We start from the raw sequence: 26,951 nt of genomic DNA, 5'->3' as shown, positions 1-26,951 counted from the left end.
AAGCTAAAGTATCAACACCGACAAAACTAGCACATGCAAATTGCATAAAATAAAACTGAGGGTTTCTAAATTATTTTCACATTTTTGGAGATGTGAGGCAGCAGCATTAACCAGGGTGGACATGTGCCCCACATATAAGATTTTAAAACTATATATCATTTCAGATGCTACACTTCTTAGGAAGAGTCATAAATAGGTGATGTATAAATAAATGATAAGATTATATAATGCATTGCTGGACCTTACAATAGACAAAGAGGTAAGGGGAAAGCTTCAGCTGGATTATAAAATATAAATAGTGTAATATAAAAAAATATGGTAATCGATTTTAAAATACTTCAGAGAAAATGTGAGGTTTCAGCGAAGATTTATTTATTATTTGTATCTAATGTTACATATACCCTGGTATTCTTTCTGAGACTCAACTTGATCATGGGAAAGATGCAATATAAATAAAATGTATTATTATTATTATTACTATTATTAGGTTTTTGGTGATCAACTTCACTAAGTGTATCTGTATTGTTCAATAATTCCAGAAAATGAGTAATATAGTGTTTCTTTCTTTTTTCTTTATATAATTTGTTTGATTGTATTTCATTTTGTGACACTTATATAATTCTAACTGGAAGGTCATTAAATTAAATGCAAATTCTCATGGCAAAAGATGAGATCACTATTAACATAAATAGGCTAATGACTGACAATTTAAGGCTTTTCAAACCTCCCTTTCTGTAAAGCTTCTTTATGAATGATGGAAGAAGGTGTTGCCTTCAAACTGGGGTCAGCTTCTAAAGTAGCTTTTAATGCATTACATTCTTATTTTCTCATTATCATATTAGCCAGTTGCCACTGACTAGGAACCTGGAAGTATGAATGAATTCTAGAAAATACAAGTCAGGTGGCTAAGTCTTGGGCTACTATCCAGGAAGTAAATGAATTAGATCAAAGCTTTCACAATGTCTTTAAAATGCAGTTTTCTAAAGAAAGAAAGAAAAAAGTGCCTAAACTTTAACTCTGGTCCCCATTCAAAAAAAATGACAAAAGAGAAAACAGAAAGAATGGGTAAATGAATTTGGTGAGAGTCAATAGTGTCTGATGAATGGCCTGACCTTTGACTAAAAGGTAAAGGCAGAAATCCGGTTGGAACAGAAATTCACTGCTGTTTACTTTCTCTAAAACTGCTGCCTTGGTGACTATGCCAGGAATGCATGGAATTTCACTGATCATTGTGCTGGCCGATACGGCTCAAAGGTATGCAAGTCAGATTAGCAGAAACCCGACCTACCTGACTGATCGAAACTACTCCCACACGTTATTAACCTCTGAGCTGCAGGCGTGGGAAACAATGCACAAGCATCCAGCTAATTCCTTCTTAAACAAGACAGATAAACTTCTTTAGAGAAGTAGCCTTGAATCGAGAACTGTCATAAAAGGTGGCAGGATAGCATAGTGCCTCATTTACAATCAACAGGCCAGGTCAATAATTTGCTAGCACTATCAGCAATAGGAAGAGGCAGTTTTTTTTTCCCAACTGCTTACTTGAATAAAGGTATAGCTTCAAATGTTAATAATCGAAAAATCTGTAATAATCTGTTCATTTGAAAAATAATGAAAGGTAACTTTATCAGGAAAGCAACCTTTTTCATTTTCTTTTATTTTGTAACAAATTTTGGTTTAATTATTTGTTCATATATTGAAACATTAAAAACCCAGCCACAGGGGATGCACAAACCAGTGTGTTTCTTCATGCCGATCCCAAGCCAGGATAAATGGGGAGGGTTACGTCAGGAAGGGCATCCAGTGTAAAATTTTGCTAAATTAATATGTAGACAACAATACAAATTTCCATACCGGATCGGTCGAGCTCCAGGTTAACAATGACCACCACCAGTACTGTTAGCCAACAGGGTGCTGGTGGAAATTGGGCTACTGTTGGCCAAAGAAGGAGAAGAAGAGGGGGAGATGTGTCTGGATGCAGGAAGAGAGGAGGAAGGTAAAGAGAGTGGAACTGAGGGTAGGAACTTTGAATGTTGGCAGTATCACTGGTAAGGGGAGAGAGTTAGCAGATATGATGGAGACAAGGAAGATTGATATATGTGTGTGCAAGAGACTAAATGGAAAAGGAGTAAGGCTAGGTGGATCGGAGGTGAATTCAAATTGTTCTATCATAGTGTGGATGGGAGGAGAAATGGGGTAGGGGTTATTCTAAAGGAACAGTATGTCAAGAGTGTTTAGGAAGTGAAAAAAGTGTCAGACAGAATAATGATTATGAAGCTGGAAATTGGAGATGTGATGATGAATGTTGTTAGCACATATGACCTGCAAGTTGGGTGTGCGATGGATGAGAAAGAAGATCAAGAAGAGGAAGAAAGTGAGGGCAGAGCCAAAGATCAAATGGTAGAAGTTGAAAAAGGTAGACTGCACGGTTAAGTCCAGGGAGGAGGTGAGACAGGCTCTGTGTGGCAGTAAAGAGTTACCAGACAGTTGGGTAACTACAGCAGATTAAGTAAGGGTGTGGATGCTTGGCGTGACATCTGGACAGAGGTAGGAGGAAAAGGAAACTTGGTGGTGGAATGGAGAAGTACAGGAGAGTATACAGAGGAAGAGGATGGCAAAGAAGAAGTGGGATGGTCAGAGAGATGCAGAAAGTAGACAAGAGTATAAGGAGATAAGGTACAAGGTGAAGAGAGAGGTGGTGAAAGCTAAAGAAAATGTGTATGATGAGTTGTATGAAAGGTTGGACACTAAGGAGGAAGAAAAGGACCTGTACCGATTGGCTTGACAGAGGGACCAAGCTGGGAAAGATGTGCAGCAGGTTAGGGCAACAAAGGATAAAGATGGAAATGTACTCACAAGCGAGGAGAGTGAGCAGATGGAATAGTACTTTAAGAGGCTGATGAATTAAGAGAATGAGAGAGAGAGAAGGTTGGATGATGTGAAAATAGTGAATCAGGAAGTGCAATGGACTAGCAAGGAGGAAGTAAAGACAGCTATGAAGAGGATGAAGAATTTAAAGGCAGTTGGTCCAGATTACATACCTGTGGAAGCATGGAGGTGTTTAGGAGAGATGGCAGTGGAGTTTTTAACCAGATTGTGTAATGGAATCTTGGAAAGTGAGAGGATGCCTGAGGAGTAGAGAAGAAGTGTACTGGTGCCAATATTTAAGAATAAGGGGGATGTGCAGAACTGTAGTAACTACGGGGGGATAAAATTGATGAGCCACAGCAAGAAGTTATGGGAAAGAGTAGTGGAAGCTAGGTTAAGAAGTGAGGTGATGATTAGTGAGCTGCAGTATGGTTTCATGCCAAGAAAAAGCACCACAGATGTAATGTTTGCTCTGAGGATGTTGATGGAGAAGTATAGAGAAGGCCAGAGGTAGTTGCATTGCGTCTTTGTGGACCTGGAGAAAGCATATGACAGGGTGCCTCAAGAGGAGCTGTGGTATTGTATGAGGAAGTCGGTAGTGGCAGAGAAGTAGGTAAGATTTGTACAGGATATGTACGAGGGAAGTGTGACAGTGGTGAGGTCTGCGGTAGGAGTGACAGATGCATTTAAGGTCTCCACCTTAAGGTGGGATTACATCAGGGATCGGTTCTGAGCCCTTTCTTATTTGCAATGGTGATGGACAGGTTGACAGATGAGATTAGACAGGAGTCCCCGTGAACTATGATGGTTGCTGATGACATTGTGATCTGTAGCAAGAGTATGGAGCAGATTGAGCAGACCCTGGAGAGGTAGAGATATGCTCTGGAGAGGAGAGGAATGAAAGTCAGTAGGAACAAGATAGAATACATGTGTGTAAATGAGTGGGAGGTCAGTGATGCAGGGAGTAGAGTTGACGAAGTAGAGTAGAGTTGACGAAGGTGGATGAGTTTAAATACTTGGGATCAACAGTACAGAGTAATGGATTGTGGAAGAGAGGTGAAAAAGAGAGTCCAGGCAGGGTGGAATTGGTGAAGAGCATCAGGAGTAATTTGTGACAGACAGGTATCAGCAAGAGTGAAAGGGAAGGTCTACAGGACAATAGTGAGACCAGCTTTGTTATATGGGTTGGAGATGGTGGCACTGAACAGAAAGCAGGAGACAGAGCTGGAGGTAGCAGAGTTAAAGATGCTAAGATTTGCATTGGGTGTGACAAGGATGGATAGGATTAGAAATGAGTACATTAGAGGGTCAGCTCAAGTTGGACAGTTGGGAGACAAAGTCAGAGAGGCGAGATTGCATTGGTTTGGACATGTGCATAGGAGAGATGCTGGGTATATTGGGAGAAGGATGCTAAGGATAGAGTTGTCAGGCAAGAGAAAAAGAGGAAGGCCTAAAAGGAGGTTTATGGATGTAGTGAGAGAGGACATGCAGGTGATGGGTTTGACAGAGCAAGATGCAGAGGACAGAAAGATATGGAAAAAGATGATTCACTGTGGCAAGTCCTAACAGGTGCAGCCAAAAGAACTAGAAGAAGAAGATATTGAAACATTAAGCATATAACCAGAGTTGAAGCAGTCTCATTGCTCTTAATGTGCCACAGGGTAATACTGTATCTCTGAGATGTGGGACAGTCTCCATTTGTCTTAAACATCTTTAATGTCCCACACAGGATTTTAGGACAATGTAAAATATATAATAAAAAATAAAATAAAGACTGTCAGTTGTCTAAAGCCACCTGCACTTTAGAACAGGTAATCCACTTGAAGTTAAGCATGTTTGTGTCCAGCCAGTATTTGAATGAGACATGATCCAGGAAAGCTTAGGTTGCTGCTGGAACAGGTCATGGTGAGGCCAGGAGGGTGGGCTTACCTAATGGTCTGTGTTTGGACACCAATGACCTAGTGCAGTGATGGGGACAGTGTGCTGAAAAAAATAGTGATGTCCTTCTGATGAGACTCTCTGGGCATCTTTTGAAAAGTGTAGAGTAGCCCACCATAGCCTTGCCCATTATGGCTCCCAATCAACCCCCTGTCACTAAATGGCTCTCAGTTTCATCCCTCCACCACCTAATAGCTCTTTTATGGTGAGTGTACTAGCACAAAATGGCTGCCATTGCATCACCATTTGGATACTGCAGATTGTTGGTGATTGAAGCGGTTCCCTACTGTCTACGTAAAGTGCTTTGAGTAGTTAGAAAACCACTGTATAAGTAAAATGTATTATTACTTTTACTGTAATTAGTAGCTGTTTCCATGGCCTGGGTACGAATCCCAACTCAAACACTGTATGTTTAGGGTTTTCATGTTTCTGTATAAATTTTCCTTCCATGTGCCAAAGGCAGACATGTTAATTTGTTGTTGTAAAGTGGCCCCATGTGAGTGTGGGTATATGCATGAGTACACCCTAAGACTGGCTGGTGTCCCATCCGGTGTTGGTTCTTACCATTTGCCATATGCAACCAGGATAGGTTCTGGCCACCTTTGACCTGTATTGGATTACACAGGTTTGAGAGCAGTATTGTAATGCCTACAGACTGGACTTGAGAGATAGACAGCTAAGGTGTCCATGGGCAGTTAGAAAGGGGTAGAGTCAAGCAGAGAAGTCATCCATAAAAGGACCTTGTGTGGAACATAGAAAGGAGTGGAATACCACATGCCTGTGAGGCATAAGAATTTAGGAGACTATCCTCTGTTAAAATCAGGTCTTGGTGAGAGGATCACAGAGCTGACAAAGTTGGGGGCATGAGTGTTGTTGGCCATTTGAGCAGATGATGATACAAAATCTGTGTGAGTGATGGACCAATGGAATATCAGGAATGAGAGAAGAAAACTGTACAGCAAGACTTATTTATCATTTAGTGCATGTACATTCAAGGTATATTTCTCACATGGACTGGTTAAATTATGATTTTGTAATATTACCCAGTGTTTGTTAGTAGGTTAAATGATATTACAAATCTTAAATGCACCCAGTTGCACAAAAAAAAATCATTATGCAAGATGTTACAAAACTAACATTCAATACATCCAGTTTCAACATGCTTAATCCAAGATTAGGGAGTTTTGAGGCAGCACAGTTGACCATTGTGCCACCCATAAATAAATTGCAATATAAGTGTATAGTTAACCTTATATTGATAATCATTGAACACATTATAAAAATATCTGATCTGATATAAGGTCAATTTAGCTACCTAACTAAATGAGCCTTATGATCTGAATGGTCTCCTGTCATTTGTTAAAATTCTTACTCTATTTTAATGTCCTAATATTGAGGTATCTTCCCTACACCAAAATGGAACTGACCAGGTGAAACAACTGGATGAATCATGGAATCCATTCTTAATATCAGCTCAGTCTAGCTTAGCTACGTTCTTGTACTGGAGAAGTGGGTCTATTTACTCTTCTTTGTTACCATTTTGAAAGTGAAATGAGAAATGATGCTATCTGCAAGTAGTTATTGCACTTAGTACTGTCCACATGGTGGAGATGTGACCACACTCCTGGATGTGCTCACACTCTCTTACTCTGTTTTCTCCAGATTCCTGCATCATTCCTTCTGTAGAATCCCAAAAACCTTTATTTAACAAATACTCTGTATTGTTAATAAGACTCTGCATAGCTTGATTTGAGTATGCAGTTTCATTTACCATGCACATACAGTAGTTATCAGCTACAACAAATGATTTTTATTGTCATTTTAACTACCCATGTTCATATTGTTCAGGTGCATTAACTCATTACACACATTCTAATTGACTGCTGGCACATTATATGGATGCTGTATCCATGAAGCAGCAGCTCATAACCACTACACTCAAATGTCATGATTTCTATGCATATTGTGCATATGCATGTTCCAAAGCTGCTATAAATTATCTAAACTTATATTATAAAGTCATTTCTGGGACAAAAATGATGACACAAGAGATAGTGAAAACCTCACTATGCTGCTCTATGAGTGAGGTTATGATGGATACAGTTGGCCTTGGCTGTGTAGAAAAGGCAATCAACAACTATTCTGAAAAAGTAAACATATGCTTTTTTTATCATGTGTGTCCATTGCAGGGTTGATTAGAGCCAGATCCTATCTTGGCAGCCTTAGGTTCAAGACAAGAAACAAACCTATGAGAAGTAAGATAAGTCACAAACCTCCAAAACAGATGAGTATAAGACTAATAAAAATTAGGAAAACTATATATCAATTATAAGAGTTATACACATACTCTATGAGACCAACAGTTGAAAGTAGAATTAGATGCTACTCCTAATTATTAAGAAAATCATAAAAAAAGTTTTCCAGTGTATTAGTACAAAGAAATAATTAAAGAGAAATTAATTATTTTACGCAAGATAACGGCAAGACAGTACACCTATTCTTCTGAGCAAAGATGATACAGATTTATCAGGATTTATACAGAGCATTCAAGAATTATTAAAATATTTTCAAATTACAAACAGCAAGGTATTGCAAAGTTACCAAGGCCAGATTACATTTATGTCCACAAACATTTGTGCAGACAGGTGATATTGTGGTAAACGTTTCATCAAATGTACAGTTAATCAATTCTTACTCATTGGATATCACAGCTGACCACATTTATCCCGATTGATATTATTCCAAATATTAATGTTAAGCTGCAAGGTTTCCATCCACTATAACCTTTTCAGATCATTTTAGAAAACTTTATCATTCAAACTGAAACACTAAAAATGGGCCGCTTCTAAGCCAAGAGAGCTCTTGCTTTACAGAGTAAAGCCAAAGAACATGTTTGTGAGGACAAATGATGAAGTACAACCACTTTTAAAGGCTAAAAATGAGTATAAGGTTGCCAAAGCTTTGCAAAATATAGATCAGAAATTCTGCTGAAGTAAATACTAAGAAATATTTGAGGGTTTCAGCACACAATACCAGTCAAATGATGCCAAGATCTTAGGAAAGGGCAACCCTCACAGTAGAGAAAAGGTTCACATGGGAAAAAAGTGAATGCAGTGCCTGATCACATGACAATGATACATCATTGTTTTTTTTTTTTTGTTTGTTTGTTTTCTTTTAATCACCCCCATCAATAATGTTATGCGACCCAGCATTTTCAAATTTACACACTTTGGAGTGTGTTTTCAAAATGGTTCATTTTCTGTGTTTCAAACAGTTTTTCATTGTAGGTGAAAGGCCATATTAGTGTCATCTAGGTCTTGGACTTTTTTAGAATTTTTATGTATGCTTAGTGCATATTGAACTGCAGTATATTTTATGAATGGCTAGATTTCATTTAATTTTTCCTCTTTTAATTGGGAAATCCCTTTTCCATTGTTCCCTTACATTATTACAGGATTAAAATTCTTTGATTTACTCTGGAGGTGCTGTCTGAATCTTCATCCACACTAGCCAGTATCACCTCACAGAATGATATAATCCAAACATGATGGAAGTTTGAAAGATTGCTTTTAATAAAGTTTCAATTTTGTAATGGTTTCTAAGCAACAGAGTGGTCTGAAGGAAATAGCTAGAAACCAACATGTCTTGGTCAACTGTAACCTGGAGAAACAAATAGAAAAGTTTATAAAATTGTTGATATGGATCCACTTGATAATTCACAAAAGGAAATAAATATTTGAATAACAGAATCAGGTAATTCTAACACATCAAGTCAGCTTACTGTTCCCTTGAACATGGGAGAGGTGCTATATAAATGAAATGTATTATTACTATTATTATTTAACCATAACCCTCATCTTAACCCCTTGATTCATTGTTGGGGGTAAGTGGCAACTGTGATGCCATTTTGGATCCTTGGAGAGAAGACAACCTGAAAATAAAATGACTAATAAAATTGCAAAATATTCTGAGTGGCACCAGTGGGTCTCACAAATGCTTAATTGACTCATCATCATAAAAGAACATGTACTTCATGTAGGCAACAATTGATGTGAAAACTGAAAAAGCCAGAGCTATCAGAATAAAAAAAACTCTTTTTCTTGATTTTATGATTCCATATGCATATAAAAAAGTTTATTTTGCTTTAATTGTATATAGCCTTAGCAGGCATGATTCAAAGTTTAAATATTTGAAACTCAGAATTGAAAGAAGAAAAAATAGATTTTGATCTTTTTTATGAATCATCTCTCAAAATCATGCTTTGAACAATAAAACATATGCATACATTATTTTAGTTTATAAAGTTATGGTAGATTGGGCGACTGCAAAAGATGCAATAAACTTTGACTAAACAAATAAATATTGCACTTTATTTTGAACTGTTCTTGTCATATGTGGCCCCCTAGCACCCTCTGTGAATGAGGACTCATTGATGATGCTCTAGGGGGCTGCTTAATTAGCTTTGTGCTCCTCTGTTTTTTTTCTGTAAAAGTGGACTAGATGTATTTGAAAATGAAACGGATATATAAATGTTATTCAGTTTTGCTTTCTGCAAGCAAGCTGTCATTTAAATATGGCTGCTTAATAATCCATGACAATCTGATTGCTTCACAGATTCTTTAGCCTTTTTCAATTGAAAAGAAAAAGAATCTTTTGAACTCTTTATAAGTTTATAATTCCATTTTACTTGGAAGCCGTATGCTGACTGCATATAGAGATATAGTACTCAATTATAAACTTAAGGCTATCTTACATAGCTTTCCAAAGTAACATTAAAACATAAAATATAAGAAATAAACTGCCCATGTACCTTAAATTATATAAGATTTTAGACAAAATAACCAAAACATGTGACAAAAGTGTTTTACAGAGGTTGTCTCCTGATGTTTGCTTATTCTTCTATATGCACCAGTATGGATGAAGGCTCTTAATTTAAATTCAGTTAGATTGTCATTGAAAAAAAAACTATTCATATTCTGCTTCACTTATTATTCTTTCCCTTTTTGGTTGCTATGGCAATAATGTCCCACTTTTCAACACAGCAAACACTACCATTATTTAAGGCCTCTTTTCAGATTCCATATATCAATGACTGTAAAGGAACAATGTATCGGATCTAAACTTTGATTCTTCAACACTGGAAACTTTGACAGAGAAGACAGAAGTCTGTCACCAATGTATATGTCAATGATCTGTGAAACAGTGCCTTAGCTATTATGGGTAAGCTAATCAAGTAATTTATATTTTAAATAGACCTTGCCTTACTTTCAATATCCTTAATCATTTTACATGTAGAAAATTAAAATACTTGGTGAAATAGAATTGCATTCTTTACCTTCTTTACACCATATATTAACAAAATGAATTTTATTTCTTTTAAAAAGCACATTCTAGTTGAGGAGTACTATTTTAGCATATTTGTATTACAAGTAAAGAAGATAATACAGAAAAGTTAACTGTTAAAATTGCATCCTCTCCCACAGCTCTTGGAAGCCAACACAATTTATGACCATCAAGAAATCAAAACGATACAAAGGTAAAATATATACATATACTGGTGGACAAGTTAAGGTGTGGAGTGCAGCCATTTGAAAAAGTACTAGTGTTTAAATGTGATAGAGCTAGTTTTATACAATATTTAGTATTTCACTCTAGCACTCTACACTGCAATCCAATTTGCATCTATGGACCCTTCTTTAAGACCCATTTGTTTAAGTGTGTCAGGGACTGCTGAAAAGTAGAAGAATGCATGGTTACTGTATGTCTTCTAGAGTGACAATCACATGTCAGAGAGAGAGGATGTTGCAACAACAACAACATTTATTTCTATAGCACGTGTTCCTACAAAAGATGTAGCTCAAAGTGCTTTACAAGAGGAAGAAAGAAAAAAGAAAAAATATAAACATAAAATTAGGCAATACTAATTAACAAAGAATAGAGTAAGGTCCAATGGCCAGGGAGGACAGAAAAACCAAAACAAAAAAGAAAACTCCAGAGGGCTGGAGAAAAAAAAAAATAAAATCTGAAGGCCCCCAATGGGCATTCTACCTAACATAAATGATCTCAATCAACCCTCATGGTTTTCAGGCTTCATATGAAAGAATTAGACAATGATGGTCATGTGGACCTCTGGCCTCCAATCCATCAATGTAAGGACAGCATGGTTCCTTGATCAGGTGGTGTTGGCGCAGATCGCCACCACAGAAAACCAGAAAAAGAACAGCAGAGAAAGTAGGGGTTAATTAAAGATAATTAAATGCATATACAGAATTTCAGGGTTACACTAAAATGTAGCTATGAGAAAGCCATGTTAAAATAATGTGTTTTTAGCAGTTTTTGAAAGTGCTTCACCATATTAGCCTGGTGAATTTTTATCGATAAACTATTCCAGTGTGTATGGGTTTACACATAAAACAGAATTAATTTATTCTTCATTCAAATTGAAGAGAATTGTATTCTGTGGAGTCTGAATTGCAAATGATTATCAGTACTGGTGAGTATCAGGTCATTCTCCCATATTCATTTGAGAGTAATTTTCAAAAATATCAAGCTATTCCTTTACATGTTTTCACCTACCACAATAATTTTATGGGGAAATATGTCATCTTTGCAATTTCAGAAATGATGTTTTATGTTTTTGTTAAGGGATGGTGAATTGAAGGATTATTGTGAGTGAATAAGAAAAAACTGGGAGATAATAACAAGAGTCAGGAAACATAATCAGTGCCAGGCAAATTTAGGACCAGAGGACAAAAGTACACAAATGAACAAAACGCAAGGTTAAACCAGAAGTTAAAGATGAGAGCAAAAAATGACTTCAAAAACTGAAATGAAATCTAGCCTTTAGCCTATTTAATTATAAAAAACAAAACTGTTTCCTCATTTATATAATCTACATGACATGGAGCCATAGCCATATCTATAGCGGAAGATCTGTTGATGTCTCTGAAATACCAATCATATTTATGTAATATGTCTTCATGTTTCATAAACAAGAAAGCAAATTCCACACATAATCAAATAAATCCCAAACATCCAGAAACCACCACCAACAATATCTCTAAAAGGAGAAATCATGCAATAACCATAAAAAAGTGTATATTACAGTTCTTAGTTTAACTCCAATGAATTGAGATGCATGGTGGTTTGGTGGTAGAATTAAAACTTTTCAAATGCCTGACCCTAGCTTAATATTGGGCTGGTGTTCTTTCATGATATTTTGTCTGGAGTTGTTTATTTTTGTCTTCCTTTCAGCCATCTGACCTTATCATTAGACTCACCTTTAGAGAGTTAAAAAAACTGCTATTTATGAGGACTCCTCTACTTTTTTTACTAATTATAATGTATATCTATTTCATGTAAGTGCATATTGATTTTTTGTATGTTATTTATTCATTATCATTCTATTCAAATTTAATTCTGTTTTTCTTTTGTTGTAGTTATTTCTTTGACATCTTATAAAGCACTTTAAGCAACATCATGTGTATAAAAATATTCTATAGAAATAAATGCTGTTGGTGTTGCTGATATTCAAGTGTGCCTACTTGTAGCCCAAAGTCCAAAGACAGCCTATAGGCTGACTGCTGACACTTAATTTGCATTCTAACCATGTATGTCTTTTGTCCGGGAGGATTCTGCTTTGTGCCTGATGTTGCCTAAGAGCTTCTGGCTACCCACTATACTGAACTTGAGAAGATGCTTGGATGGTACTCAAAGAAAGAAGTCATAGAAATGTAGGATTTAATTTATTTTTTTTACTGATGTAACACAATTATGATTTAAATTTTGTATCTAAAGCTTGCCAACTTGTAGTTCACACCTGCTGCAGGCAGTTAGCACCAGCATGAAGCCAAGTAGTGAGGCACACATGAGAAAGCCACTGGGAGTCTTTATTTTTGGTATATGGCACTTTTTTTTGTTTGATTGTTTAACTGACTCATATTTTCAAAACGTGTACATTAATGTGCCAATTTGGCAGAAAATAATGTCTGAAGATTTGGTTACATGTTTTAATATTTTTAATACCTTTGTATCACTGAATGAATGATTTCCTACAATCAGACATCTGTCTTGGAAGTGACAAAATCCACAGTCAGGGCCATACCTGAAGTTAATATCCATTCGGTTTTACTCAAAATAAGGACACCAGTCCCACTAGAATTGAAAACACAGGTTTCACAAATACACCCCCCTTGACTGAGAAATGTTAGGACTAGCTTCATTTAAGATTAATTTCTCATCAATAACCATTGCTCCCTCTGCAGATGCAATTATACAAGCGTAGTAGGAAACAAAACAGATTTTCCCAAAACACGGCCTTCTTTTGAATCTACATCTAGATTTATCTTTAAAAACTTGGTTAGGTCCTTTTTAATTTAATTAGATATTTTTTTAAACTGTTCTACATTAAATCATAAGTGTTGGAGACCAATTTTCCTTGTTCTGTGTATTTTACACCATCAAATCTTATCAAAAAAACCCCCCACTAAAACTGGTGCATTACTCTACTTGATCATATTTCTGGCTTTGTACAACTCATCACGATTTACAACGTCATAATAAATCAGTCAGTTTTAAACACATTATTAAGTCACCTAGGAGTTCAACATCTCATTTGTTATGTGCCTAAAGATTACTGGGGGAAAAAAATGACCAGGAGATGTTGTAGCCAGGAATAGCAAGGGGTCAAAATCAAGAGATAAAAACTACACCGGCAACCAAAAATCACATGGCAGAAGCCATGAGCTAAAGAAAAAAGATAATTTAGAAAAGAAAAAAACAAGGCCAGCACTAAGGCCTATTTAGGTTCTAAGCTAACTGCTACTAAAGACAATTGAGACATAAGAGTATCCACTGAAGGACAGTCCTTGCATCTTTATTAAAATCTTATTTGTGACATTATAAGGGCGGCAGTGAGCATCATATGAAGCATCGTCAAAAAGCAAATTTTGCCAAAATAAAAAACTAACCCAAAAAACATAATTCTTAAGTATGACATGCACAAAAACACATGCATACAAAGCACTTAATACTATGTCCTTGAGGTCAACATTCTTTATTTAAATATTGTGGCACCTTTCATAGTAGGTGTGTCACACACTTGCACTTGGAGGTGCTATTTGCTAATTCCTTCTTTCTTCCCCCCTCTACAGAACAGAAGACTGGCACTAGTCCCACCTATCACATCACCTTCATTGACTGCCCTTCTGGGCCCACCCCTTCCTGCCTAGAAGCTATATGTCCAGCAGTTCGGCCCTCTTGGAGTTAGTTCTATTCTGAACTCTGTACAGACTACTCCACATTTGTTGTATGTTTTCTTTGTTTTAATTTTGCATCTAATTATATGGGGTCACCAGGGTGGTGCCCCAACCCTTTCACATTTTTGTGTCTCCTTATACAAGGTGGTATCTAGAAGCTGTTTTTGAAACAGTGTTTCCCAAATCCCCAAAACCCATATTTGTTGGTTAGCAAAAATTTAAAAGGTTTACTTAACCCAACATGATTTTTTCATTGTTTCCTGAAAGTAATTTCATCAAACAATTGTTTAATTTTGGAAAGACTGAGCTGAAGTTTTTCAGTTTTCAATTTTTCATTTTTTTTAGTATGGCTTTGACAACAGTGATTCTTCCTTCCTTTCCTTTCTGACGTGAGATGTGCAACACTTTTTTGGCACCTGCTGTAAGTAGACAGGTAGCTCTATTGATGCTAGAGGCAAATGCATGAAACATTTTAGGTTGCACATTGTTGCAACTGTTATAAACCTCTCCTTCTTTAGATCTTTGTTGATACACTTGGTAAACAGCTGTTTTTTCTTGAACCATACTGAGCTTATTGTCTGTCTCTACAGCTTCATTGTTTAAAAGTAAGATCTTCTTTTCATGCTTAACCATTTATTGTAGCTCATTCCCTTATTCCTATTTACTAGTTGTATTGGGACCCTAGGCATCATGGCTTTTGCTGTAAACACAGTATAATAATAATAATAATAATAATAATAAATTACTTGTATGCAGTGCTTTTCTTGCTACTCAGAGTGATTTACATAGACATAGGGGAACAAATTAAACTACCACCAATGTTGTAGCACCCACATGGATGATGCAACAGCAGCCATTAATGTGCCAGTACACTCACCACACAATAGTTATTAGGTGGTGAAGGGGTGAGAAAGTAAGCCCATTAGGGACAGGGAATGTTTAGGGGACCAGAAAGTGTCATGGAAAAAGAAGACAGTTACAGAGTCCAGATGAGAATTCAGAACATTTCTTTATTTTCACAGAGTTTTGCACAAATGTCTCAGTCTATGGAGTGAGCCCAGAGTTAAACAATTTATCTCCTTTTATACTTTTTCAAATTATATCATCTGACTCTTAATATGCACAACTTTATCACCTCCTCCAATCAACTACAGCTTCTGACTCATATTGATTCTCCTAATATTCTGCACACTGCTTCATTAAGAGGTATATTTGGCAGATTCTTTCATTGATCTTAGCACTGCTTTGATATAGGCTTTCCCATTAATTTAGCCCTGGTCTCTGGTGGGTTGTTCATTACTCATTTTTAGCTTAGATTAATCCTCTTCGTGCTGTAAGGCGTCAATGATTTGCCCCCATCTAGTCGTGTTTTGAGCTACGTGTTCTGCTTCACCTCATGTGAGGTCATCTCCTTCAGCTCATTTATCACAATTTGCCACCAGGTTGTTTCAGGCCAGCCTTGTTTGCACTTCCCAGGTAATATTCATCTCAGGGCAACCATAGGTATATGGTTCTGGTCCATTCTGAAAAAGTAGCTCTTAAGTGTCTGCACTTGATCTCCAACACCACACTCTGGCTGTCAGTTTTTTTGTAAAGGTCTTCATTAGAGATCTTCTCAGGCCAGGATATATAAATTTGTGTTACTCATTTACCTCATTCTAAACATGGAAGATTGTGAGACCTCAAGTGCTAAAGTTTAAGTTACATTTAGTTAACCAGTGAATTACATTCAATCCTTTCCCTTATGTTTAACAATTAATTCTGTTAAAGCTTCATATATATATTGACACATAATCTGCATCTTGCACGGCGCTTCAAACATTTAAAAGCCTGTACAGCAGCTGTCCAACTTAGTCTTTTATTACCGGCCCCGGGCATGGTTGAATTTCAAAGTCTCGTCTCGCGGGACATGAGCTCTTGATATTTTTTGTTTATAATTTAAAAACAGAATAAGAATCTGAAAATCTAACAACATCACATTAATAAATTCTGAAAAGAATGATAACAAAAATATATATGTAGGTTTTAAAATAAGCCCGATTTAAAGCATGACAAAAAAAATCACATAAAATCGTTGCACCTTTAGGCTTAGGATTTTATATATATAGAGTATATATATAGTAACAAAAAGAGACAAAACATTGCATTGACGCAAGTCTCTAGATCAGACCTCTCAAGATTGTGGAGTTTCCAGTGTTATTGGCTCCTGACAGGAAGAGGCAGGTCCAGGCAAAAAGACACAGAACCATCTGGCATTCTGATGGGGAATTACAATTATATGAGCACTTAAACTGTCCCCCATGCACAAGCATGTGACTATATATATATATGTATAATTATATTTGCAATGAACAAACAAAGTGAGAAACTGCATCAATTTACTCTGAAAAAAAAGTTACATCTAACGTCTCATTTTCAAATAATACATTTTTTGAAGTTTAAGAAACATTGTTTTTTTTATACAGGTGTTGTCAAACTTGGGTCACAGAGTTGCAAAAGAGACAGGAAAGTGAGTCCAGGTTTTCAAGGAAAATACGGTTACTTTATTACTGTATAGAGAAGGCAGTTACATTCTCAAGACTTCATTCAAAATAGGAGCAGGTACTTCAGTACTCAAGTACATGAGATAGGAGCTGTGACACAAGAGCAATCGTCCTGCTTCAGTTCCTATCTTCAGATTAGAAGAACACCAGCAGCTCAGAATCACCATTGTGGGAAACCAGGAGAGTGTGAAGAAGAGCAGGTTAAAGCCCAAAGTTAAATCTTCTAAACATTATGTGACAAACATGTTATGCGGTAAGCCTAATCACACAGTGGACAACTTTGTCCTTGGTTTACTGTTTACCAGACACAGCAGAGCAGCAACGAAGCTGTCCTTGCGCTGCTGTCACTAGAGATGGAAAATCACTAGTGACAACACAATATGTATTTTCCTCATATTCCTTATAATGAAATTTCTGTTATAACTAAATATTTTTATGGTCTCATAAATTTCATTAAAACAGAATTTCACCTTTTCATATATATATATATATATATATATATATATATATATATACTGTATTTATGTACTTGTAATAGATTATAAATGATTGCTGTATATTTCATAAATGGTCGAGGCCGTGATGGGCAATTTAGCCAGAACATCAGGGTACACCTTGCACTTTTTGAAAGATGCCCAGGGATCTTCAATAACCCTAGAGAGTCAGGACCTCATCTCATCTGAAAGACAGCACCATATTTACAGCACAGTGTCCCCATTACTGCACTGGGTCATTGGGATCCACGCACAGACCTCAGGGTAAGATCCACCAGCTGGCCTCACCAACACCTCTACTAGCAGCAACAATTTCTTTTCCTAGGTGGTCTCCCATCTTAAGTATTGACCAGGCCCAAACATGTTTAGCTTCAGGTGGATGACCTATTACAAAGCACAGGTGGTATGGTTATTGAAATATGCACATAAGGACCAATTTTATGTATATCTAAGTAACACATCAGTCGGCTTAGGAATAATGCTTTGTCCAGCGTTCGGATCCTGCCTTGCATCTAATGTTGCCAGAATAAGCCCCAAACCCCCACACCCCTATAACTGGATTAAATGTGTTCAGAAAATTGGATGGCTTGATTTTATATATCTGCATAATGCAGCTTAGAGTATGTGATGCATTAAATGAACAGTAGGATATAAATGTTATTTAACTAGAGGCTGAGAGCATGAGACTGCCAGTATGAATATTTTTACATTTTAAATTATATATCTAAATGCCAGTGTAACATCCTAAAACTCTCATATACAATATTCTCATACTAAAGTAGAGAATTTGAAATCATGTACACTAGAATAAAATTGGAAGTTAGGGGAAGAGCTTTCAAGACATAAACCAACAAACACTATATTTAGATTATGGGTCATCTGAATCTGGAAGATATTGTCAAGTCACATAATTGAATCCATGACAGTGACAACTTTATACACATCAGCATTAAGTATAAAGCCAGTGTAAACAGGTATTAGCTGACTAAATACGATTGATGGATGGAAATGTCTTCTCTTATTTTTAGTGTTTTATATTGCTTAATGCAGATATATCAGCTACAAACATGTACTCTGTAGGACTTTTGCTTAGCAAGACTATTAAGTTATTAAGAAGATGATGCGACCTGACAATGTAATAAGTCTTTTCTTCAAAAATTATTGTAAATATCTATATAATTTTAATTGTTTTTAAAAATATTTTGTTCAAAACAAGAGCTGTCAGATTTTTGTGTCCAATGCCGTATTTGACAGCACCTACATGCCTACGACTGCATTGTTGAAAATATATTTCTAAAGACTCTCTCATTCTTTGTAAAAGAAACAATTCCACCAGACAGCAGTGGAAACTTCCATTCCAATACTGTACTGCATGTCTCCAAGCCCCACACTGAATCCCACATTATGTCAAGTGCTGTGGAGACAACATGACAGCAAAGTCATTTTCTCTTTTGTGACTCCATTTGTTTCTCTGGTAGGCCACAACAGCTCCACTCAAACATCCCACTGTTTAAAAGATGAGTAAGATGGCAACCGGGTTTCACATGCACACTGAGGAAAATCAAAGGTAGCAGTGTGTCATCCTGCACAGCTAAGCAGAAGCAAATCTCATACAAGTGCCAGCTGCTGTTCCATGCATATCAGCCACTATCAGCCATTTTGTTAGATATAGTGCCTTTCAAAGTCACTACCATCACAACATTTTTCTGCACAATATGATAGGAATAAAACTGTTTATCTACAGAAATGTAACTGTTGAGATAGTACAATGTGTAAAGTCAAAGGGAAACAAAATCAAAGAGTGTAAGTGTTGGCTGTAAAGAGACTTGCAGATCAGCACCTAAATTAATATAATGAACAAAAAAGGGTTTTAGAGACCAACCTAGAGTCTCCACTGGACTTGTATGTTTTTGGAACTGTGGAAGGAAGACAGCACAACATGGGAAGAATATCTATGCAGATACAGAAAAGCCATGCAGTGTCCTCACAGACAATGAATAGGTGCAGAATTCAAACCACAGAACCAGGATTTATGAGGCAGCAGAGTTACACGCAGCATTGCCATGCCGCTTAAAAAATTGGGTTGTAAATACTTTTTATTTCATTAATAGATGTTTTTGTTTGTGCTCACACATTTAATTTGGGGACTTGAGTGTGTTGGCACTGATTAGGACTGTTGCTTCCTAGTTCTGAAGATATTAGTTCAGATTACTGTCTCTGTTATCACTTATCCATCCATCCATTATCCAACCCGCTATATCCTAACTACAGGGTCACGGGGGTCTGCCAGAGCCAATTCCAGCCAACACAGGGTGCAAGGCAGGAAACAAACCCTGGGCGGGGCATCAGCCCACCACAAGGCACACACACACATACACCCACACACCAAGGACAATTTAGGATCACCAATGCACCAAACCTGAATGTCTTTGGACTGTGGGAGGAAACCGGAGCACCCAGAGGAAACCCACACAGATACGGGGAGAACATGCAGACTGCACGCAGAGAGTACCTGGGAAGCAAACCCGGGTCTCCTTACTGCGAGGTAGCAGCGCTACCACTGCGCCACCGTGCCGCCCTCAATATATTATTAATTTGATTTGATTTGTTGTTGATGGTTCTTTAATGTACATAATATAAAAATATAATTATTGTCTTGAGGTTTAATTCTCAAATTTCTATCCCCATATCTGAGAAATTGTAATGGAGACCACTCCCGATTTTTCTTTTCCAGGGTCAGCTGGTTAACAGATGATTGTGAATAGTATGCCCCACGATGAATCCAACTGTTTCTTTCCTTGAACCTGAGGTTAGGCCACTGCTCCACAAGACCTTCTATTAAATAAGTGAGTTCAGAATGAAATTCAAGAAGCAAGTAATGCCATTATCTTTAACAATTTAAAATATAGTTATGTGTAGTTTTGCATTTAATAGAATTAATTTCATAGTAGACTGTATGAATATCTCAATCTTTGAATACTGCTTCTCCCTTATCCTTCCTTTCTCTGTCACACACACACACACACACACACAGTACCAAGTAAATTGCCTGCATTTTTCTGCAAAGGCCAAAATTCTGGAGGGGGGTTGAATAAGAGCATTTTGAAACACAGTACAGAAATATAAGAGTAGGTGGATAAAATAAGCGCTCAGGCAAAACTACAATAATGAAAAGAAACCTGCTCAGCAAAAACATTTTTGGCACAAAAAAGAAGCACTATGTATTGAATCAATGAGTCACCAAGGTAGACAGGCTCTGATTTCCAGCCATGTCCCCCGGTATTTTGGAGCCCCAGGTATACAGAGGCGTGTGTCCTTGTGTTCCACGAGCATGGAGAGTGTTTCAGGCTGTATTAACTGAGACCAGCACTGGCCTTTTACTCTCTCCTGCTCCACATGTCCAGCTGCCTGACTGTTCAACCGTTGCTTTCTACGAAGAGTTTTTTTGTCCGGTACTTGTGAGTACAATTTGTCTATCAAACCCAGGCCACAGTCAGCACCACAGCTGGTACATTATGCTGCTGAAGCAGTGGGCGTTCGCTTTCAGCCTTTTCAGAGAAATAGCATTCATGGAGTATCTAACTTGCTGCACATACTAACTAAAAATGGAAGGATAAAAGGAATAAAACCATGCATTATTCATCACTGCAATAGGCCAGCATTTGGACGATGTACTTTATTGTTCATGCCACATGTTCAGTTCAAACCAGAATACTGAATTAAAACATTTATTTTTTTCTTAAAATCATTATTATGTGGATTCCATCCCAAAGCTCTTGACATGCTATATATTTTACAAAAAACTTATTCCATATCAGTTTGGTGTGCAGTAAAGTGAAGGGGCTTCCTCAAGGTCACACTGGAAGTCAGCAGTGAGATTTACAGTCACTTGGGCATTAAGTGATGCAAACGGTTTTGGAAGTTTAAAGAACAGTTATAAAGAGACAGAGAAAATTGAAAGGTGAGACAGAGAACACAATGAGCTAAAGCAGGCTCACAGATTTAATTGGGTGGATTTAATTCAGTATGCCTGTAAATCACATGTGATGTGGTATCTTTATCCCGTAATGAAAACTCTGAAACTCTTAAGTGGGGTGAAGCCCACTGCACATGATGCATCAGCCCTGTACCATAGACACCAATTTGTGCTGTCACTTCATACTCTTTTTTTTTAATATACTGTATATATCTGTGAACAAGTAGCAAATGCCCAATCTTACAAGCATTTAGTTCGTTAGATAAGTAATCCTTTCACTGCTTATGTTTGTGCAGTCATAGACTTTTTATTTAGCACCTTTAATCCAAAGCAATGGATGAGATTCTTAACCAGTAAAAAGTCTGAATTAGCATAAGCTGCCCTAATTCAGGATATTCATAAGAAATGTAATAATTTACCTAATGAGGTAGAAGTACATAATATACAAGAATAGCTGCATCAAATACTTAAAATGTTAAAATGTGTGCTTAAATTTAAATGTTCAAAGTCTAAATATGCTTTATTAGGGCGGCACGGTGGTGCACTGGGTAGCGCTGCTGCCTTACAGTTAGGAGACCCAGGTTCGTTTCCTGGGTGCTCCCTGCGTGGAGTTTGCATGTTCTCTCCATGTCCATGTGTGTGTTTCCTCTGGGTGCTCCAGTTTCCTCCCACAGTCCAAAGACATGCAGGTTAGGTGCATTGGTGATTCTAAATTGTGCTTGGTGTGTGTGCCCTGCTGTGGACTGGCGTACTGCCTGGGGTTTGTTTCCTGCCCTGTGTTGGCTGGGATTGGCTCCAGCAGACACCTGTGACCCTGTAGTTAGGATATAGTGGGTTGGATAATGGATGGATGGATATTCTCTATTATAGTATAACATTGTCATTTTTTATCCTCTGATAGACATCCACAGAGGGCTAGATGCCTAGTAAAGAATTAAAAATCAAAAATAGCATCATATTCTTAATCATTGACTTTGAAATAGTCTAAAACGGTAACCCCCATGATTATATTTGAAATTTGTCATTTGTAAACCTATGGTTGTGACTTTTAGAAGGCTAGGGTCACTGGTAAAGAAACAAATATCAAAAATATTAATAAATTTGTTATCATCAACCATGAAATAGCATAAAAACAACAATATTATGTCTATAAGAAAAGTCATGCATTGTCCTTACCGGCAATGACTGGGTGCAGGATTCAAACCCCAGACCCAGGATTTATGAGGCAACAGAATTACACACAGCCCTGTCTTACCACTTAAGAAATTGGTATAAAACAACAATATTATGTCTATATTACCAACCACATTTGTTTCAAAGTTTTATGAAAAGGAATAGCTTTGACCCCTCGTATCCCAATAGGAAGTAAAGCCTTGAGGTTGACTGATGTGATGTACATATCTTCAAGTCCTTCCAATCATTTTTGTTGAAGATAGCTTTTGGTTTACTGTATATCTTTAGAGTGTCATTTCATTCACAATATCTGGTCCTAAAATGGTCTAAAAATAACACATTTTTGGGAATAGGTTGGCAAAAATAGGAGAGAACCCCAAAAAGCGAAATATCTTGCATGACTAGACATTAAGATAAGTCAAATGGTGTATCTATGGGATGGGGTTTCGTACTGGTGAGTTAGGAGGTGCCAGACATAAAGAACTGAAGTGACTTCAGTGCGTTCATAAGTCATTTTTATGAACTCAACAAAATAACATGAACACACACACACACACTTGTAACACACACATAATATTTTCAAACATGGATATAATAAATTTTGAAGTTGCAGGGAACCGAAAATTTATTCCATTATAACTGGACAAAAGTCAGTAACCAATACCAAATAATGCCTTAGTCTCTTGCAGGGAACTTTGCTTTTGGTCTTGTGCAAGCCTCACTATTGTGCATATAGAATATGCAATCAACATACACTCACCTAAAGGATTATTAGGAACACCTGTTCAATTTCTCATTAATGCAATTATCTAATCAACCAATCACATGGCAGTTGCCTCAATGCATTTAAGGGTGTGGTCCTGGTCAAGGCAATCTCCTGAACTCCAAACTGAATGTCAGAATGGGAAAGAAAGGTGATTTAAGCAATTTTGAGTGTGGCATGGTTGTTGGTGCCAGACGGGCCGGTCTCAGTATTTCACAATCTGCTCAGTTACTGGGATTTTCATGCACAACCATTTCTAGGGTTTACAAAGAATGGTGTGAAAAGGGAAAAACATCCAGTATGTGGCAGTCCTGTGGGCGAAAATGCCTTGTTGATGCTAGAGGTCAGAGGAGAATGGGCCGACTGATTCAAGCTGATAGAAGAGCAACTTTGACTGAAATAACCACTCGTTACAACCAAGGTATGCAGCAAAGCATTTGTGAAGCCACAACACGCAGAACCTTGAGGCGGACGGGCTACAACAGCAGAAGACCCTACCGGGTACCACTCATCTCCACTACAAATAGGAAAAAGAGGCTACAATTTGCACTGGAAGACTGGAAAAATGTTGCCTGGTCTGATGAGTCTCGATATCTGTTGAGACATTCAAATGGTAGAGTCAGAATTTGGTGTAAACAGAATGAGAATATGGATCCATCATGCCTTGTTACCACTGTGCAGGCTGGTGGTGGTGGTGTAATGGTGTGGGGGATGTTTTCTTGGCACACTTTAGGCCCCTTAGTGCCAATTGGGCATCGTTTAAATGCCACGGGATACCTGAGCATTGTTTCTGACCATGTCCATCCCTTCATGACCACCATGTACCCATCCTCTGATGGCTACTTCCAGCAGGATAATGCACCATGTCACAAAGCTCGAATCATTTCAAATTGGTTTCTTGAACATGACAATGAGTTCACTGTACTAAAATGGCCCCCACAGTCACCAGATCTCAACCCAATAGAGCATCTTTGGGATGTGGTGGAACGGGAGCTTCGTGCCCTGGATGTGCATCCCACAAATCATCAACTGCAAGATGCTATCCTATCAATATGGGCCAACATTTCTAAAGAATGCTTTCAGCACCTTGTTGAATCAATGCCACTATATATTTAAGGCAGTTCTGAAGTTGAAAGAAGGTCAAACACCGTATTAGTATGGTGTTCCTAATAATCCTTTAGGTGAGTGCATATAAACATCTTTTGGAGTATGGGAGAAAAACCAGAAGACCATGTAAACAGTCTTGAAAAACACTGAGAGAACATGCAAGCACCTCATAGGCAGTGGGACAAGAATGAAGCCCAGTGACCTGAAAAATCACTGTGCTACTCTGCTGGCCTGTAATAATTTTACTTAGTTAAATTAATACTTAATATCTAATAATTTAATACATGATTACTGTATGTATTTAATATTATTTAATAAAAATCAATAATTTGCATTGTAATAACACTTTATAAAACTTGGGTGTCATAGAGACACAGCAGGTAGTCTCACAGCCTTTCCAAGTGTGGCCCATGGTTATGAAATAGCACACCTTCTGCTTAAAGTTGCATCCCAAAGTCTAAAGGTATGTTGTCATGTTGAGAGATACCACTAAACTGGCTTGGGTGTGAATGTGCCCTATAAAGCATTCAGGGAGATTGCCTGCCTCATGCTCAGCCACCATCCAATACAGAAGAGAAAAAAAAACTGACATTAAAATTGATTATTTGTAGAATTTACTAATATTCTGTCATATTAATTGGTGATAATGGATATAAAAAGTACTCAACCACCCATTAGACTATTTGCTCCATGGTAAGCCAATTTTAGATGTAATAGGTGTGGCGAGCGGCTGGGGGTGGTACCCAGCCAGGATGCCTGGAAGAACTTGGAGAGGGACTACTCCTCCTCTGGACAATGAAAGGACAGCTGCCCTGGTTGGTATGGGGGCCACGGGAATGGAGCATGGAAGCTCAACCCTATATGGGCTTGTGGTCACCACCAAGGGGTGCCCAAACGCCTGAAAAGCCATAGACATGAGCACTTCCACCACACCTGGAGGTGCTGGGGGAAGGAAAACCAGGGACACCCAGAGTGCTTCTGGGTGCTCGTGTGGCACTTCCGCCACACCAGGATGTGCCGCCGGAAGCTCATCAGGAGGCACCTGGAGCACGGCCGGGTGAACAAAAAAGGGGCCGCCTCCCTCCATTCAGTAGCTGGAGTTGAGTGGAAGGTAGGTGAATGAAAAGATGTAACTCTGGAGAGGGCAACATACAATACAGCGTTTTACACGCTGTATATAGCGATTCGCATTTGAGACAAATTGTTCTACACGCCGCATACAGAGATTCAAATTTGCGACAAACAAACTGTTTTACACACTGCATACAGTGATTCACATCCATGACATAATTTTTCCTAGATGGTCCTGTCGCGTCCACCCTTGCACTTGAAGCATACACACTGCCTGGTCATGTGCCCGGTCGCAAGAGCAACTGACAGAGACCCGCCCACCAACTGTAAGACCATGGGAAACCCCTCGGAAACTGTTTTACACGCTGCATACAGCCATTCACATCTGTGACAAACTGTTTTACACGCCACATACATCGATTTACATCCGTGACAAACATGCCTCTTCTTAGATAGTCCTGCCACGTCCACCCTCGTTCTCGAAGCATACACACCGCCTGGTCATGTGCCCGCTCGTAAGAGAAACTCACGGAGACCCGCGCACCAGCTGCCTGTGTGTGTGCCTCTGTCTGTCTCTGGCGCTGCCTGTGTGTGTGCGCGGCTTTCTCTTGCGCTGCCTCTGTGTGAACCGGTCAGGCAGAGAGAAGGTCAGCTGCTGAGAGAGCGTCTCGAATGTTGCAGGGCCTGCATTGGTGAAGCAGGTGAGACGGTAATGAAACAGAGGCACAGGGCTTATTGGTTTTTAAAGACTGCTTCCTTCATTGTGTTTTAACCTCAGTTTTAAAGGATTGTTTTAAGGATCCCATGGGATACCCCTCGCAAACTGTTTTACACGCTGCATATAGCGATTCGCTTCCGCGAGAAACATGCCTCTATGAATAGTCAATGTGGCTCAGAGGTGCATGTGGACTCTACGACAGACGAACATAAATGACGCCGTTTTTCCTGTGCCATCACGTCCAAGTTGGTGGGCGTGGTTCTGCGCGTTGTCGTCGTATCCAATGGTCTTAGAGTTGGTGGGCGTGGCTCCTTCCTGCATGGGCGTCTTACTTGCTTAGTGAATCCATGCCTCTTCTGGCGTACTTTCCATGGGTGTCTTGCCTTAATGAATTACGCGTGGAAGTGTGTGTGTCTGTCCGGCCTGAAAGTGAAACAGAAAACTTGCTTAGCCGCTAATAACACAAGTGAGGCGAGCACATCAGCAAAACGAAACCTCAGAAGAAAAACAAAGTTGCTTAGCTGCTACCATCGGCAAAACGGTATCCTTTTAGCTTTCCCTCCCGCTGCTAATACACAAGCGAGGCGAGTAGTTAATTTCAATTACCTGACATTTCGACATTTCAGTTTTTTTGCAGCAATTTCTATAGTTTCTAGGACAGCTTACATAGCTATATTGTATAATGTTTAACAGGCTGTTAGTTTATTCACATTTATTAAATGATAATCCATATATTAGTAACACTTTACAATAACTTTAATTAATAAATCTATACAGTCTACTTAATAAAAGTAAGGAACATTATTATGAAATACTAGGGGGCAAGCCCCCCTGGTGCCTTTCAGCTCCCAACCCCTAGTTGCGGCCAGTCTGTGTGTGAAGAGGGGGGCTGAATGCACCCCAAGGAAATGCGGTCACTCCTCTGAAACCCCATCTTAAATGGTGATACAATGGGAAACAAATACAGTTTTTTGTAACTCCTCTTTGCTTGATCTGCATCTCGCACAGCATTTCGAACACTTAAAAGCCTGTACAGCAGCTGT

Source organism: Polypterus senegalus, chromosome 2 (genome assembly GCF_016835505.1).
Source record: "Polypterus senegalus isolate Bchr_013 chromosome 2, ASM1683550v1, whole genome shotgun sequence".
Lineage (NCBI taxonomy): Eukaryota > Metazoa > Chordata > Cladistia > Polypteriformes > Polypteridae > Polypterus > Polypterus senegalus.
The sequence above is the reverse complement of the archived record's forward strand: the minus strand, read 5'-3'. Positions refer to the sequence as shown.